Here is an 18,747-nt window from a genome sequence, read left to right as displayed (position 1 = left end):
CTGGATTACTAATGAGCTCAATCAGTATAAAATAATAAACATGACTTTGATTTTCTCTGCAAGGTACATTCTGCGTTGGTGCTTAAAGAGGTCAAGATGTATTAGAGTAGTAGTTCCCAACCCTATTCGTCCTCAACCCCAAGAAATAGTTTTTCTGATCCTCACAAACCTGTTTCCACATTTTTAAAAGTTTTGCCACACTCAAAATATCAAGACCCTCTAGAACATCCCCACAACAGTGATTTGGATTGCAACCTGGGGGTTGGGAACCACTGGATTAGAGCTTATACTATATATGATCACAGAAAATTTGGACAAAATTAAAAAATTTAAATTGATTATGGTTGGATTATTTAAGCGCTTAAAAGGAATAAATCTGGGTTAGTTTAAACTTTAGTATTTTTAAGTTTGTCAAGATGGTTAACTGTGCATTATCTCCCAATGCCAAAATGCCTCTTCCAATGCCAAAACGCCAAAATTGATGCAACCAAAATATCATGAAATGCAATGATGGATGGAAATGGAAATTTCAGGGCTGTAATCCAAATCAAAGGGACACGAATATGTATTCTGCTCTTCCTTTAAAAGCTAATTATAAAATCTGTTATAGTGGTAAGAATGACATCACACATCATGCAGAAACTATATCTCATAAAAGCATGTCAACCACAACAACAGAAAAGTTGTCACCAAAATCCATGTGCATGAGATCTGCATCATTTGGATAAACTTACAAATGCTGAGACACCATTTGCAAACTAGCTGAACATAATCTCCAGTTTCTGGTAACAATTTTTCCAATCCAGTCAAAACGTTTCCAGACTTGGAAATTGCATATAATTCTCACGCAAATAGACAAGAACTACTTACACTGTGACCCAAGCTTTGGGCACTCAGTGCGATGAAGTCACAAATATGTGCTGCAAATCAAATCGCTCAAGTCAAGAATAAAATTCTGACAGTCTTAATTCATGTTTTTCACAAGGATATCAACAGGATATCCGCAAGATTCCTTGGAATACCAACATCTAACTTTGGATCAGCAGAACTCATCTATGCATGCTTGGATAAAATATACATGTAAGTGTTACTAAAGTTTAGCTATTTTGTTGTTCAAAAGAAATAATAATAATAATATGGATAGAGTATAGGAATTAATCCATAATGCCTGGGATGAATGAGGTCTTTCTTTTCTATAATTGTAGCAAGTGATAATTGTTTCTTTCCTTATGTAATTGTTATTGTTAAAGGATGGTGATAATGACTACCAATGGATCTGCAAATTATGCTGAATATCACAATGGGTGTGATGCTATAATGTATGCATCAGTGCTTCATGTAGATAATCTTGCATATATTAAAACAACAATAGATGCTTGGAATGCAATAAATGCTAACTATTCCAATTAGTTAGAATGTCATATCTCATATGATCTGAATATTGACAATATCAGCTATTGACGGGTGAACACTGAAACAATATTATTGGTCTAAATGGAAATTAAAATGCATTAATGGGTACCTCTAAAGAAAAAGTTCAATCTAGTTTCTAAAAGAATTATACTGATAGAGGAGTAATGTCTGCATTTAAATCGGCAACAAATTCTATAATATTTCAGAGATTAAAAAAATTCCCCTGGGTCAATTGCATCAACTCCAGCAGGTGAGTTCAATGACCCTTTAGTTTTTGTTGGATTATTTTGTGAAAATGGCAGTAAGTTGCTCTAACAATAAGAATGCATGGACCTGTAATCTTTCTCGAGATCTTAACTGCAGCATAAAAAAAGTTTATTAGAAATAAAAGAAATAAACAGTTTATTTCAAAAGTTCTAATGTTTGGCATTTTTTTATTGCAGTGGTGAAGCTGTCTGAGAGGTTCATGACATTAACCCAGAGAGAACTGCTCTGGAAGATGAAATTCAGGACAACAATCTGACTTCAAAAGAACTTCCAAAACTGGACTAGTCTTAAGCAGTTTTGGGAGACAGCAATATGAATCTACCCAGTTCCAATGCTGCCCCAACAAGTCTTTTTTGCCTTCTGTGGGAAAAAAATTGATGCTCACTCTAAAGGAAAACATGGATTTAGTGACAGTACATAATTTTCAAGTGTTAAGAAAAAAATTAAGAGGACAGCCACCAATATAATCCAGGCAATGATCTTGTAAGAAATGTTAAAAAGGTTAATGGCACATACAAGCAGGGTATAAATGGTAACACATTACTGTGAAAGGACTGATTTGCATATTTTAACATTTAAACCAATGGAAATTTGTGCAATGCCTATCAATTTTGTCCATCTGCATGAGAAAAATTGGATCCATGAAAATCGTCCCTCTTTTGAGGTCAAAACTCCTAATCTGTTCCAAGCTGGCCTCTCTTTTCTGTCACATGTATGAGTTCCTGAAATCAATATGGTTATTTCTTACCCCAAGTTTGGTAACTGTGGATGATGCTGAACTAGAGTTATTGTGTGAAAACCATTTTCTTTCCAAAAAATGTGGTCCTGACCCTTAAGCTTCCGAGACCAATATCCATAAGGTTTCCTTTACCTAAAGCACACACCAACTGCAAAGTTTTAATCTTTGTACCTAAAAATAACAGGCATATAAGGTATATAAAAATGTGACAGATAAGCTGGCAAAGAAAGCCATATAATCTGGGCAATTTCATATTGACCTCATTCCACAATCTATTTAACCCATTGGCGCTGTGTTATATCAAGACTTGCAACAAAATTAGGACAATCAAAAACAAAGAGTACCACTGTGTTTAATTGTTGTTGTTGTTATAGGGTTCAATGCCATTTTTCAGCACACGATAGGCTATACATGGCGGCCAGTATTAATGGTGGAGGAAGAACCAGGGAAAAGCCTGGAAAGAACCATTGACCCACAAGAAGCTACTGGCAAGCTTTCTCACATACCCACATTGGCTGAATCCAAGACTTGAACCCATGCAGACAGAAGTGAGATGGCAATGATCTGTAATGGAGAGCGCTTTACTGTGTTTAATAGTACTCTATGTAGGTGTCTGAAATTTGTTTAATGAAAAGCACAAATCGTGGCCCAGGTAACTGAAGCAAAATTGATATTGTTGTGCATTAACCATATTTTATCTGTCTTATTTTAAGCATATATGGTAAATAGTATATGGAATTTCATCATGGTGTTTAGGTTTGAAAACTATAATTATGTGCCTCATGGCAATATGAGAATCCATCTAAGGGACCAATCCTCTATTTCTCCAGTCACCTTAACAGTTTTTGGACAAAGCAAAGCAGCAGAGGTCAGCAATTTTGAATCTGGAGTCAAATTCTCTGGCCCATAAACAACTCCCATCATTAAACTGGCCATTAGCATAAAATGAAGGCAACTATATAAAAAAAACATCGAAACACATTTCTTACTGACAAGGAGAATTAAGCACAAACCAGATGAATGTGGGTTGAAAAGGAATCCAACTTTCACATTGTCTGAATCAAAAATACAAACTCATATCATATATTCTGAAAAGTCATCCACTTTTATCAAGTAATTTAACCAAATTCTTTTGCATAAAATGTGAGAATTATAAACCAGTCTCCACACTACAATAGCCTGAATAATCACCTTTTGAAAACCAGCTATTAAGTAAGACAGTACCTGTGTATTTGACTTCTAAATTTTCACACATGATGTTTATGAAATGGACTTGGATTTCCTCTTCAAAGTACACAATAAAACAACAACATGGCTAGAATTTAACTACTATAGTTGTATGTTGGTTATGCAAATAGTTTCAACAACTGGGGTCATTTTAGTGTAACACTTCTGATATTGATGTACCATTGCTTTCAAACAAATATATATACATCAGGATGCATCAGCAGGCTCTAATAAACACTAACACAGAAAGAGTGAAAACAACAAGCTTTGAAAAATTTAACAAACAGTTTATTTCCCTGGAAAAATTAATGTAAAAATATAAAAAAATTAAGAACTTATGCTTTTAAGAATCAAATCCAAAAACAATCCAAGAATAATCCATGAATTTTAATATTAAAAGTCCTAGTAATTAAAGTTCTAATGAAATTTGAGTTCGAGTCCTGACGAAAATTCCAAAACATAAGGTGATGTATACTGTAGTCAGTATTGTGCTGTTGTGTCTCTAGTTCTTTGTTGATTCACAAACAATATTCCAGTGTTTGAATTTCTGAATAAAATTTAAATAAATGTCTTTGTCCAAGAATTCTATATAAGCACTCAAATATTTCCAGGAAAAAGAATTAATCTTTCAGAATCCAAATAATTTGAATAAAATTGAAATATAACTCCAAACTGGTCACAATAAAACAAACACCTTGACAGCAAGTGTTTTTAAGCCCAAACTGATAAATATCTCTCTAAATATCACTAAAAAATCTTAACTACTGCGCAATTTCGGAAAACCCAGAATTGCGAAATAAGACTGTTTACAATCTAAAGTCAAATACTACCAGCATGACTTTGATAAAAACCAATCAGTTTACTTGAGAATAAAATAAAAATATTAAGTTGTTTACTTGTCTCAGTAATTTCTGAATCAAGGTCAGAAACTAAGTCAAAAATAAAAACTGTGTTTCTATTATTAGTTATTTATGAAAAGAGGTCAAACAGAATTTTCTGGAAAATATCAAATTCCTAGTAAACAAAATTACATCAGATTGACATGTAATGAAATTAAAAATAAAAAAAATTTAAAACTTACAAACAGACAATTAAATTAAATCAAATATAAATTAAATCAAATATACAAAACAATATTTCACAGCGATATTTTGGGTGTAGTAAAACAAAATATCATGGTTCAAGAGAAAATCCCAGGCACAACCTTTCTTAAAAATAAATAGTCGGTCCCTTACAAGATCATTTTCAAAGGTAGAATCTTCGCATCATTTACTCAGTTTGGAAGGAAGCTGCTGTGATGTACTGGTCTGGTTCAACATCAGCCACATCCAAAGATGAAGATAAAGATTATTTTTTAAAAACAATTTTCCTATCAAGAGCATATTTTTATTATTAATGTTAAAGGAAACTGAAACTGAAATTGATATGTTCATATGAGCAGTTTTTAGCCAGGTCTATGTTAGATTAAACAGCAGAAAATTGTATGTAGTGATTGCTGAACAACGTAAGTGAGAGTCACCCATAAACTGCATAATCATCAGAGAACAAACACTGTTATGGACCATCCTTAATACTTGATACTCAGTGTAATGTTTTCTTGTTTTTGGATACAAGAACATGTATTAGTCTATACACCAAATTTTAAACAAATCAAGATGGATAGATTGATATCAGATTAATTACTCAATGTAATCAATGGTAGGTCTTGCCCCTAATATGTTTGATCTGCACATTTCAGATGAATTTTAAATGCAATTTTTTTCAACATTACTGTAAATCACATAACAGATATCTTGGTTCCTATAAAGCATGAAGATTTATTTTAAACCTCTATCTCCAAACTTTGATTACACAAAGGCAATTAATTCCACTTGTTGTGCATAAAAAATACAACCATTTACTTCTGTAAAGTTCATGGTAACTTCAGGATACCACAGTCCCCAATATAGCAGCAGTATGATACTGGAGCCTACTTTCTTGAGGAAATTAATCATGCCATTTACCATTCAGGATACCACAGTCCCTAACAGGGCTGGATTAAGGCCTTTGGAAGCCCTGGGCACAGTCAACATAGGGGCCCATAGCTATCCTGCCTTGTCCATAGATATGGTTACAGTACTATTAATAACACTGCCTGTGAAATCAGACGATAATATACATTGCCCCTTGAGCCTTGGGGGCCCTGTCTGTGAAATCAGATGATAATGTATGGGGTCCCTTGAGCCTCAGGGCCCTGGACACATTGCCCACTTTGCCCTATGGATAGTCTGGCGCTGGTCCCCAAATGCTGTATAATGCAAGTATGATAATGCATCCCATTTTTTGGATGAATGTACTTTTGATACTGAACCTACCTCAGTTATACCACAGTCCTAGAGATATCATAAGCAAAACAATGGGTCCCAGTTTCTGGATGATACATGTATTTATCAAGCCATTTATCATCCAGGATACAACAGTCCCTAATAAAACATGGGTATGATAATGGCTCTCAGTTTATGGATAACTGTAGTAATGATACTGTACATACTCAACTTATTAGGCAGAACACTTACATGGTATCCTGAACATCACTATTCTGAGTGACCACTGTATTCATATCATTCTGTCTTCTGTCTTCTATAAAATCATGCTGTTTAATACAAAAGGATTACAATACATGTATCTTTTAGAGAATGTGTGCGTTTTGGATTTTTAATGTAGCTTTTACAATTTGTTTACATTATCTGGACACCAGGCTGAACAATCCTAAAACTAAATTCTTAATGCTGAGCACCAAGTGAGGCAGCTGCAAGTACCGTTTTTATAAGCCTTTGATATGACTTAGCCAGGGTTCAAACCCACGACCTCCAGCATATGAGGTGGATGCTCTAACCACTTAGGCCACTGGATCAGTCTAACACCAATACCAATAACGTAGCTGCAGTATTTGTGGCAAAATTAAGTACAAGTCATTGAGCTGGATTACAATTAAATATGTGGTACATCGGAATTTCTAAACAGACTGTGATATGCACCATGGTATACAGCCATTATATTGAGGACCAACAATTTGATTTTCTCAGACAGGGGCCTGACATGTCTTTTTTAAAATATCTGTTAATATCTAAAGAAAAAAAAAGCTTTCTTAATTTAAAGCAAAAAAACACTGTACTATATCCATTACATTACCGAACAAAAAAAAGTTGTCTTAAAATTTTCTGAATTAAAGAGAATTGTGCCCTCCCCCCCACACCCCAACCTAAAAATGACATGGTCAGTACCTTAATACAGTTGAATCTGCTATGTAGTTGTTGTATTAGCTGTAATCTAAACTGCAACTAGATTATTAAGCTTACATTATATCTGACACCCTGTAAATCTCATTATGCTGACATTAGAGATCTTGTTGATAAAAATAGAAGTGTTGACACCGAAGCCTACAATTCATTAGCTACTGTGCATTATTGATATAAAAGCACAGAATGGAATGCCATCACCAAAGCAAGCTATTTATCAGAGGCCCAGTAAACATAAAACACACCGACTCAACAAAGAAGAAAATATTTAGTGGACTTGAAAATTATGCAAAATTAGAGAAAACAATTGCTCTCCTACAAATGTTATAGTTTCTCTATCTTACAAAGGAACACATGTACTTAACATACTATAGTAAACAACTAAAAATGGTATTTTTAAAATCAGATTCACCTGAATATGTCTCATGACATCACATTTGTCCACTACACTGGCATATGAAACATGTGTCAAACATAGGATTAAAAGATCATAAACACAATTATATTTGTAATATTCAACATTAATTTGTGACAATTTTGATTATTATTTTGTCATGAAAAATTAAAATGTGCTATTAATATCGTTGAAATTTTGAACAAGATTACTCTGAAATTTCCATACATACCATACTGACGCAAACTACCAAAGTACCATCACAAAGAAAAAGTACCATGGTACATACCACAGTACACCAGTATACCAGTAATAACGTGTACCTTTAATAAGTGATCATTTTCCCATCTGTGTAACTAAAAACAATCTTCATTCACTATGAACAGCCAGCCACATCAATATAAAATACAAATCTTGATATCTGAATTCTGTTCCATGAGAAACTATTAAATTACTTGATAACTTGGATGATGCCCTTGATTCCTGGATGATCTGTTTTGGTTTGCTTTGGTGCTTTAGAGCACAGCAGCACAAGTAGGTTATTTTTAGTGCCGTGACAATAGTATTAAAATGCTTTACCTATGACATACCATGGCAGCTGACTCAGCCTGGTCTGATGGTAGGTTTCAAACCTACACCCTTTTAGTCACGAGTCCAGCATAACACTGAGCCACCATGGCTCCAAATCCCTGAATGAAGTTCTTGAACAACGTAAGTGCACATGCTCCTATTAAAACAGTAAAACATCCAAAACAACCTTCTAGGATGAATGCAAAAGTACTACATCCTAAGAAAACTAGAGACAAAATATAAGTTTTAGGTCAAAACAAGTACATGTAATACAAACATGGCAAGAAAAGGTTAACAGTTTAAATGAGAAGGCAAGAAATGACCTGCTATAATCTGATAATGGCCATCCAGGTAACATTTTTAAAACTATTCAATAAACTCCCCAACAAAGCTCACACAAAAACTATTCAGGACATAAAACATAAGATATCTCGATAACTCCAGTGAATTCAAATAATTTTATTTCTGTAGACCCCAAAAAGCTTTCGACATTGTTGGTCATGACATTCTTTTCAAAAACCTGTCTGCAGTTCAAAATGCATGCGAGAAAAGAACATCATACACAGTATTGGGACCCACAATGGGCCACCCTTGTTTTCACTTTTATCAATGACCTGCCAATATAGCTTGAGCAATCAAATCATGCAACTCACTTTCTTGCACATTATCCAACTCTTTATAAAACTGGAACTGACTCTGAATGCAACCTGAAAAATATCTTTGTCGTCAAGTGAGAACGGTATGGTCTTAAACTTTACACAAACTAAATGTAGGTACATGTATGCTGATTACAACAAAGTAAGTGCAGACTCAAGGTAGACATATGAAAAATAAAAACTGGTAATGAAACAATATCTGCAGTTGAAAAAGTGTGGACATAATCACTGATTAAAAAACCAAAACACTAACAGGATCTGTAAACATATGCTCACATTATTGCAAGCCATGGGCAATATTCCACTATGTTCCATTATCACCCCTGGCTGGCTGTGCTGAGATTTCCTTGTTCTTTTCAAGTATGCATCAAAATAAAATGTTTACAACAACAGAATGTAACAATCTCGTACACAATAATAAAAGTGCCCGTTTTATCGATCAATAAGTGAAAAGTATCTGGAAGAAAAACTTATTTATTCCATCAGTGTGAAAGGCCATGCTGAGTCACAATGCCAAGAAAAATTTACTTTCACTTGCAGTGACTGTTTATGCAAGTTTAAAGTTTATGCATATTCATGAAAAACAAGGAAATCACTGCAGAGATGGCCGCTGGTGATAAACCATTAAACTGAGTAAAGTGGAGTATTCCCAATGGCTTGTGCTGATAGGCTTTGCATTCAGGTATTACAGGTAATTACAGACTCTACAGCTGGTAGGATCAACATCTCGTTTCAAACGGGAGTCCAGGCATTTCAAGCTAGAAGGCAATCAACCTACAAGGTTTAGGCCACACACTGATTATGCCCCTCTTTCACGATAATTGTGGATTTTTTCTCTCTTGCTTTTGGAAGAAAAGGTCTGCTCAGTCTCCTTCATAAAAAGGTCTATAACTCGAATACCCTCAAGTTTTTTATGGGCTCCACCAAAGACTGGACCCTCATCTATCAGAACTGATCACATGATCTGACTTTAAGAAACCAATCTTTTTCTCTTTAATACCAAAATGGAATCTTTTGTGTGTTCATTGGTCATTATCTAACAACTGCCATAAAATGCCCGAGTGAAGCTGCCTTCAGGCACCTAATTTTAAAGAAAAGCTTACTCATCTCTCTATTTAGTATTAGCGAGGAGGGATGAAACTCATGCTTTTTATGGAATATAGCATTGACGATGATGTAATAGGGACTTCAATTCAGTCACTCTTTCCCAGCATAACTCTCTAACCAAGAATCAACTAACATTGGTAGTCCCTGAACCTACTGAAATTTCTAGTGATGGTACACATTTGTGCTAGGCAAGATCAAAATATGCTCCTCTGGTCAGTTAGAGCTTTGTTTGTTTTGGACTAAACCATCATGGGAAAGAAATGATTGAAAACATCTCTTTCTCAAAGGTAGCTCTGATGTCTCAGCAGTCACCATCTCAAGACAGATTAGTCTATCGTAAAAGCTACCAGCTTATCAGTCTCTCATAGTGAAAGATCTTTCCTTCATGAGACTCAAAGCCCATGAGGTTAGAGGTTAAGGCTTCTGCTGCATCTTGGGTCTTTCTTAATCATTATTTTTTTGGGGATGACATCATGGCATCTGCATTCTGATCATCTCAGTCCACTTTTTTTGGTTCTACTTCAAAACAGAGCCACGGGGCATCTATGCATTAGGCAAGACTGTGACAGAAAAGCAAGATGTCAGTATGTCATCCTCCAGTCTGCAATAGAGCACCATACTGAAAATGGACTGTATGTTCACTTTGACAATTAAAATCATGGAGCCATCAGTCTCTTTCCAGGCTACTCAAGTCAGCAATGTAACAACAACAGGTAATGTACTGCAGCCATTAAAATGATTGTTCTTTAAACCCTCATTGCTCTGAATATGCAAATAAACATTCTGTTATATCCTGTAACAGGAGTGAAAAAATCTGGGTAATTAAGTAAGATCTTGTCTTAAAATTTCTTTAATATAAGAAATTATGTATTCCTAATTAATTCTGACTGTCAAGCTAAAAATCTATCAAGTATTCCCTAAAATACAACATCAGAATCAAGTCCACTGAATTTTTGTTGGAGTCAGTTGGGTTACAGGAAACAGTATTTATTTTACCTGGCCTAAGCATTATTTTGACGTTAGAAAAGGTGCCCAAGTTACAGTAAGAGTAATGACTGCTGACATGTATGATTATTCAAGCCATCACCAATTTGTCATTAAGAAACGAATACAAAACAACAAACAACAACAAAGGCATCATTTTCTGCCCTAAAGCATGAACAACCTGCATGATAAACTCCTGTGGAAGTATTCCTAAACTAGACTAGACAGACTTTGAAATGTATGCCTGGTGAGTGTATATCAGTTTTGACTAAAAGAAATACATGTGTAATATCTAGTGCACCCACGTGTGTGTGTGTGCGTGTGTGTGTGTGTGTGATTTGGATTTTTAATGCAGCTTTAACAATTTTTCAGTCATATCACTACGATGTATGCAGTGTGGCAGTTTATAGTGATGTCTAGCACTGGGGCATCATGCTGCAGACTTGTAGCATGATGTCCCACCCAGTCACATTATCCTGACACCAGGCCGACCAGTCCTAACACTAACCTCTTAATGCTGAGCACCAAGCGAGGCTGCTGTTAGTACCATTTTTGTAAGGATTGAACCCACAACCTCCCGCATCCAAGGTGGATGCTCTAACCACTAGGCCACCAGAGCGGTCCCATGTTAGATAGCTTCTAATTTTCTCAAGCTGCACGTAGTTGTAATCTGTTAAAGAGAAACAAAAAGTCACACCTGTACCACTCTAAGTAGTTATTTACCTGCACCACTCTAAGTACATGTACTGTAGTTACTTGTCTGTTCATCTGATGGCATTTTTCAGACACTTTTCACTGTATGTTGGGACACCCTAAATCATCTCTCAAAAAAAAACTTTTTAATGCACCCTGTTTTCAGACAAGTTAGTTTATTTTTGTCACAATGAAAGTTTTGTAACACTTTCACTGGACTATGAACTTCTTCCATGGCCTTGGTTTGTTTGTTAAATCTAAATGACTAAGGTTTGTATGTCCCTTGTATGACTCTCTAATTGGCATAATAAGATTAAACAACAAATACCAAGGTGTTGGCTGAAAAGGTTAACTTACCAGATAGTTGAGTTAAGCTGGGCATAAATCTGACATACTGACCACAATAAGGAATAAATACAATACCCCCAAAACAATAAGGAATAAATCCAACATATTGACCACAATAAGGAATAAATACAATACACCCAAAACAATAAGGAATAAATCCAACATACTGACCACGATAAGTAATCACCAAGAGATTGTGCTGCATACTAAAAAGCAGCGCATATTCTTTCAAATCAAGCATTTTCTTTTAAAATTTTAACTTGGTTCCTTAATTATGATGTGAATTTTTGTTTCAGTGTGTGAATTTAAGAAAAACTGATTGAAAAATTGCAATTAATAATGTGCTAGTTATATAGTGCAAATGGCCAAGGTGACGGACCATCACATAAGTCAAGCCACTAAATAATCTATCAGTCTTAGCACCTAATAACAAATTAAATTAATTGGTACAGCAGGCACTAAGCATTCAGTAACTCTGACCTTAAACTTTGCATTTACAAATTCCCACTTTTTTTTATTTTTATTTCACCCATATACCCTCAATATACACCCAATTCAGTTCTCACACATCCCAGACAGTGATCTAAATATGTCACATATATGATTTGTGTTCCAGCTATGACTATATATATATATATATATATATATATATATATATATATATATATATATATATATATATATATATATATATATATATATATACATACATACACACACATAGAGAGAGGAGTAAGCCTTTCTTTAAAGTTAGGTTCTTGAAGGCAGCCTCACTCAGGAGTTTTATGGTAGTTGTTAGATATATATATATATATATATATATATATATATATATATATATATAATTTTGGTCTGAAAATGTAAACTAACATTAATATAGAAAATCCAGTCTGCAACAATAACTTCTGACAAACAACAAAAGTCATTTTTTCTCAATGATGTGGGCAAAAATGTATAAGTGCCATTAAAATAACACAAAAAACATTTTAAAAAAAACTTTGCAAAAAGTTACATTAACTACAATCACTTCTTAGATTGCATCATTAGTAACATGATACAACAATGTAGCTGTGTTATTTTATACTGCTATAAAAATATTAACTGGTATCAGTATCATTTCAACTGGAACACTTTATGATGAAGTGATGATACAAGTATACTGTAGGCATAAACAGTCCCATTTATTCAACTTTAATGACAAAATGCAAATACATGTTGATGTATCCCATAATATCTAATATAAAAGTTATAGCATGCAATAATAACATTAAATGATGTATGTTATATGGCACCAAAAAAGATACTCAAGCTATCATTTTAAATGTAAAATCTGCATTTTATTGAAGTCAATAAAAGACATGTTAAGCAAATGACCTCACAAAAATTATTATCTATTACATATACTAAATAAACTTCCTCTCAACCATATAAAATAACCACCAATACATATATATCACCAAAACATGTACTACTCTATACTGTATTAAAAGAACAGCTCCAGTGCCCATACACACGTACCCAAAATACCAGTATCAAGACACAGGTACCCAAAATAGTTGTTGTTGTTGTTATAGGGTTTAACGCCATTTTTCAGCACAAGAGACACTATACATAGCAGCCAGTATTAATGGTGGAGGAAGAACATGGGAAAACCCCGGAAAGAACCACTGACCCACAAAAAGCTACTGGCAAGCTTTCTCACATATCCACAGTGGCTGAGCCCAAGACTCTAACCCACGCACACAGAGCTGAGATGGCAGTGATCTGTGACGGAGAGCGCTTTAGACCACTCAGCCACTCAAGGCCCACCCCAAAGTAGTAATACCCATACATATGTACCCAAGTACTAATACCCACACAGAGGTACCTAAAGTACCAGTAAAAATTCACACGTACCCGAAGTACCAGTACTTGTACACAGTTACCCAAAGTACCAGTATCAATACACAGTTACCCAAAGTATTAGTACCAATACACAGTTACCCAAAGTATTAGTACCAATGCACAGTTACATAAAGTACCAGTACCAATACACAGGTACCCAAAGCACTGATACCCATACACAGATACCCAAAGTACTGATACCCATACACAGATATCTGAAATACTGATACCCATACACAGATACCTGAAGTACTGATAACCATACACAGGTACACATACACAGATACCTGAAGTACTGATACCCATCTACAGGTACCCATACACAGGCACCCAAAGTACTGATACCTATACACAGGTACCCAAAGTACCAGTAACCATATACAGGTACCCAAAGTACCAGTACCAATACACATTTACCTAAGTATAAACATCAATACACAGTTACCAAAAGTACAAGTACCAATACATGTACAGTTACCCAAAGTACAAGTACAATACACAGGTACCCAAAGTACTAGTACACATATACAGGTATCCAAAGTACTAGTACATATACACACATACCCAAAGTACTGATACCTATACACAGGTACCCAATGTATCGATACCTACACACAACTACCCAATGTATTGACACCTACACACAACTACCCAAAGTACTGATACCTATACACAGGTACCCAAAGTAGTGATCCCTATACACAGTTACCCAAAGTACAGGTACCCATATGCAGATAACTTAAGTAATGACACTTATACACAGAGACCTGAGGTACAGATAACTATACACAGATACCAATAAATTGATACCCGAAGTACTGATACCCACACACAGGTACCTAAAATACCAGTACCTATACAAATATAACTAAAATACCATTACTAATACACGGGTACTCAAAGTACTGGTACCAATACATGGTACCTAATGTATCAATATCATACTAGTACCTATACAGCAGTACAGAGAGTAGCAGTATCGATATATAAATACCCAAAGTACCAATACTGATACACACCTACCTAAAGTACTGGGGCCCCGAGTGGCCGAGTGGTCTAAAGCGCTCACCGTTCCGGATCACTGCCATCTCACCTCTGTCTGCATGGGTTTGAGTCCAAGGCTCATCTAGCGTGGGTACGTGGGAAAGCCTGCCAGTAGCTTCTCATGGGTCAGTGGTTCTTCCCTGGGTTTTCCAGGGTTCTTCCTCCACCAGTTATACTGGCCACCATGTATAGCCGATCTTGTGCTGAGAAATGGCGTCAAACCCTACAACAACAACAACAACCTAAAGTACTACTACACACATACATGTACCCAAAGTACTTATACCTATATACAGGTATCCAAATTTTTAGTACAATGCACAGGTACCCTAAGTACCTGTACCCATACACAGATACCAACATTCTAAAATCATCTAAATCAAAAATGTTTTGGGAATATAAATTCTGGAAATATCATGGAAAAATTGTGATGACTTTTATAAAACATTACTCCCATATACAGTACTTCATGTACAGAATGTTTATTATCAATTAGAAAATCACTACATATTATTGCAAATATAATGATTAAACTAATTTTACAAATATCTAATGATGCAAAATGCATATTCACAACCGATCTTGATTTTCCAAATAGATACAATTTAAAGTGTCCCCTCACTATAATCCAACTCCCTCTTATAATGTTGGTCACACACACTATACACTCATTCTGTGCAACACTGTTCCTCTTACAATGTATTTTCACTATAAATTTAGTCACTCTATAACAATGTCCATCTTATAATGAAGGTGTCCTCAATACAAATCTACTCTGTATACCAATGTCCCTCTTATAATTTGGGCCCTCACTATAAACCAAATCAGGCCCTCACTATAAACCAATCTGGCCCACACTATAAACCCACTCCATATAATAACATACCTCTTATAATGTATGTCCTTTACTATAAACTCACTCTCAGTCTCTGTATAAAACTGTTCATCTTATTATGTATGTCCTTCACTACAAACCAACCCTCTATATACCACTGTCCCTCTTATAATATAGGTCACTCACTGTAAGTCCACTGTATATTGCTATTCCTCTTGTATGTAGGTATTCTCAACACAAACCTAGTCTGTATACCACTGTCCCTCTCTATAAATCCAATCTCTTTATAACACTCTCCATCTCATAATGTAGGCACCTCATTATAAACCCATTATGTATAACACTCCCTCTTTTAATGTAGGTATTCTCTGAATAAACTCACTTTCTGTATAGCACTGTCCCACTCATAAAGGAGATATAATCATAAACCCACTATGTTAGCCACTATCTTTTTTATACCATATGCCAGCCTATGTGGGTATGTGAGAAAGCTTGCCAGTAGCTTCTCGTGGGTCGGTGGTTCTTTCCGGGGGTTTTTCCTGGTTCCACTATTACTACTGGCCGCCATGTATACCCTATCGTGTGCTGAAAAATGGCGTTAAACCCTACAACAACAACAACATACCATATGCAGGCTCGTAAACCCATTTTCTGCATGCCAATGTCACTTTTATAATATTGGTAGCATCATGGATCCCATTTTATTGACACAGGTAATGTTGTTGTTGTTGTTGTTGTTGTTGTTGTTATAGGGTTTAACGCCATTTTTCAGCACAATATAGGCTATACATGGCGGCCAGTATTAGTGGTGGAGGAAGAACCCCGGGAAAACCCCAGAAAGAACCACCTACCCACGAGAAGCTACCGGCAAGCTTTCTCACATATCTACATTGGTTGAGCCCGAGACTCAAACCCACACAGACAGAGGTGAGATGACAGTGATCAGTGACAGAGAGCACTTTAGACCACTCGACCACTTGGGGCCCCTTGACACAGGTAACACTTCTTTGATAGCAGTTTCATTTTCACTTTTCGTTCAGTTTCTCTGGCACCATTACATTCAGTCATGAAACTTGACTGAATGCTCTTAACAGGCAAAAGGTCACAGTAACCTCTTTTTCATTCTACACTGAATTTGATAGGATTTTGGAATATGCATTTGAATAGTAGGTGAAAAATAGAATTATGTGGATATATTGTTGTTATATAAAGGATTTTGTTAATATATTGTTTCACATAATAAAATACCATATTGTGTCTGCTTTACATACTGTTCTGGCACAGTCTCGTTATATGCCCCTTAGATAAATTTCATGGTTACCTTGAACAGTGTTATAATGGGGAAACATCATAGTCCAAAACCCTTTGTTATAAAACATCAGGGATTCCATTAACAACCAACTCAACTGTGCATCCCTGGTGCAATAAAATGAAAATGGATGCATAATAACTCCCATCATCACATTCCTGGAGATATTATTAAATAAACCTGCTGATCTGAATCAAATAAAGCACGACTGGAGGTAAATGAAGCAGCTGTTTAATCAAAGGGAGAAATTTTCTATAGACTTGATCACATTCCTCTGAGTCCCCTAACAAAAGAAACCATGAGCACATGGACACTTTCAGAACCACTTGACAGTGAAAATGAAATCAAATTGTAATGCTAAATTTGCTAAGCTTTTGTAGAAGGCTCAGCAAATTTGCAACAAGAATCCCTTGAAGATATTATAATTGTAAAAAAAAAATATTCCTGGAATTCAAGATAAGATCATTTCTCCTTTCTATCTGTTGAGTGCTGAACCCATCTCTGATTCTGGAGTGACAAGATTTACATTGTAACCAATACTGGATGTAAAATCAGACCCTTTTTAATTTAGGACAAACTAGACACCATTAGAAGACTTCTAGAAGACCCTATGTTGATCTAACCATCCAATCCTGGAGAATTAGTGACAAGATCTGTTATATGTTCATTGTGGTAGCCATATTTGAGACCAGATTAGCACCATTTTTATTCAAAACAAACTAGGTATCACAATTCATCTTCTTGCAAAAAGAAACATTAATAAATTAATAAACAGGAGGCCAAAGTGAGCCTAATATTGCTCACTGCTTAAATTAAATTTTACAGCTGACCATTTCACCAAGGCCAATAAGAATACAACCCTATATAAATTTTATATCATGTTGCTTTGGCCTATTTTACAACATTCTGACAGATATTTGCTATAAAGATAATAGCATAATTAATTTGTACAATATCTTGCTAATTATCTAAATCATCCACAATCTTGATGCTCATACCCACTTACCACATTTCACAGAAATTGGATGACAAATTTAGTCTTATATGGTTAAAACCTATATTCCATGTCTGACTGAAATGAGACACGAAATATGGACTCCAGAGTGGTAACAAACAATTTGTGTTGGAAGACCATCTGACAATGCATAACAGATGAAGGACCTACACAAAAGCATAAAATACCAAGTATGCTACTACAGACAGATTTTGATTCTGTGGAATGGGAATTTTTATTTATTTAAAGTTTTCAACTTTAGTAATTTTTAATACAGAAGACATTTAGAAAAAAGTAAGTGTAGGGAAGGCCCTCCGACCCAGGGATACCTATGTATGGGGAATATTATAATTTAAGCATACATGGCCTTACAATCAGGTGAGCTACAAATCTGCCAGCACACTCCAAGCAGGATCCAATACAGATCTGCCAGCACACTCCAAGCAGGATCCAATACAGATCTGATGGCTCAGTTTAACAGCATGCACAAGTCTAAGTTTTTATCAACAGGGGAGTCGGGTTATGAACAAAGTTTAAACAAAAACAAACAACATGAGCAAATTACAATTTGTTCAAGCATTCTGTATTTATTTTCTTTAATTGGATAAAGTAATATATATACATGTATACATGTATGTGTATGTATATATATATATATATATATATATATATATATATATATATATATATATATAGAGAGAGAGAGAGAGAGAGAGAGAGAGATAGGTAAATCTTAAAATGATGCCTAGAGCAAGAAAGAATGTGTGCATGACCATCCTATTTCTTGGCTGGTCTACATTTTGTAAACAAAAACACATACATACATGCAAAACCATTAGATGTGTGTATGCCTGTAATACACAATACAGAACTGAGGTATCAGCTAGATGGGGATGTTGACAAAATATCTGTATAGTATTTTGTTAAGATGCAATTGTCCACATTATTCAGATGATTTTCTTTTGAACAGAATAAAATGGAAGAGCTCTTTACTAATATAAATTT

General features: G+C 35.2%; 1 protein-coding gene across 1 annotated transcript in view; it reads right to left on the bottom strand.

Moving 5' to 3' along the window:
- Positions 1–18,747, bottom strand: part of LOC149789623 (band 3 anion transport protein-like) — a 256,790-nt gene that overhangs the window by 178,993 nt on the left and 59,050 nt on the right. The window lies entirely within an intron of this gene.

Source organism: Sinohyriopsis cumingii, chromosome 10, assembly GCF_028554795.1.
Source record: "Sinohyriopsis cumingii isolate HCF-2022 chromosome 10, ASM2855479v2, whole genome shotgun sequence".
NCBI lineage: Eukaryota > Metazoa > Mollusca > Bivalvia > Unionida > Unionidae > Sinohyriopsis > Sinohyriopsis cumingii.
Note: the sequence above shows the minus strand (reverse complement) of the source record. Positions and strands in the feature narration are given on the sequence as shown.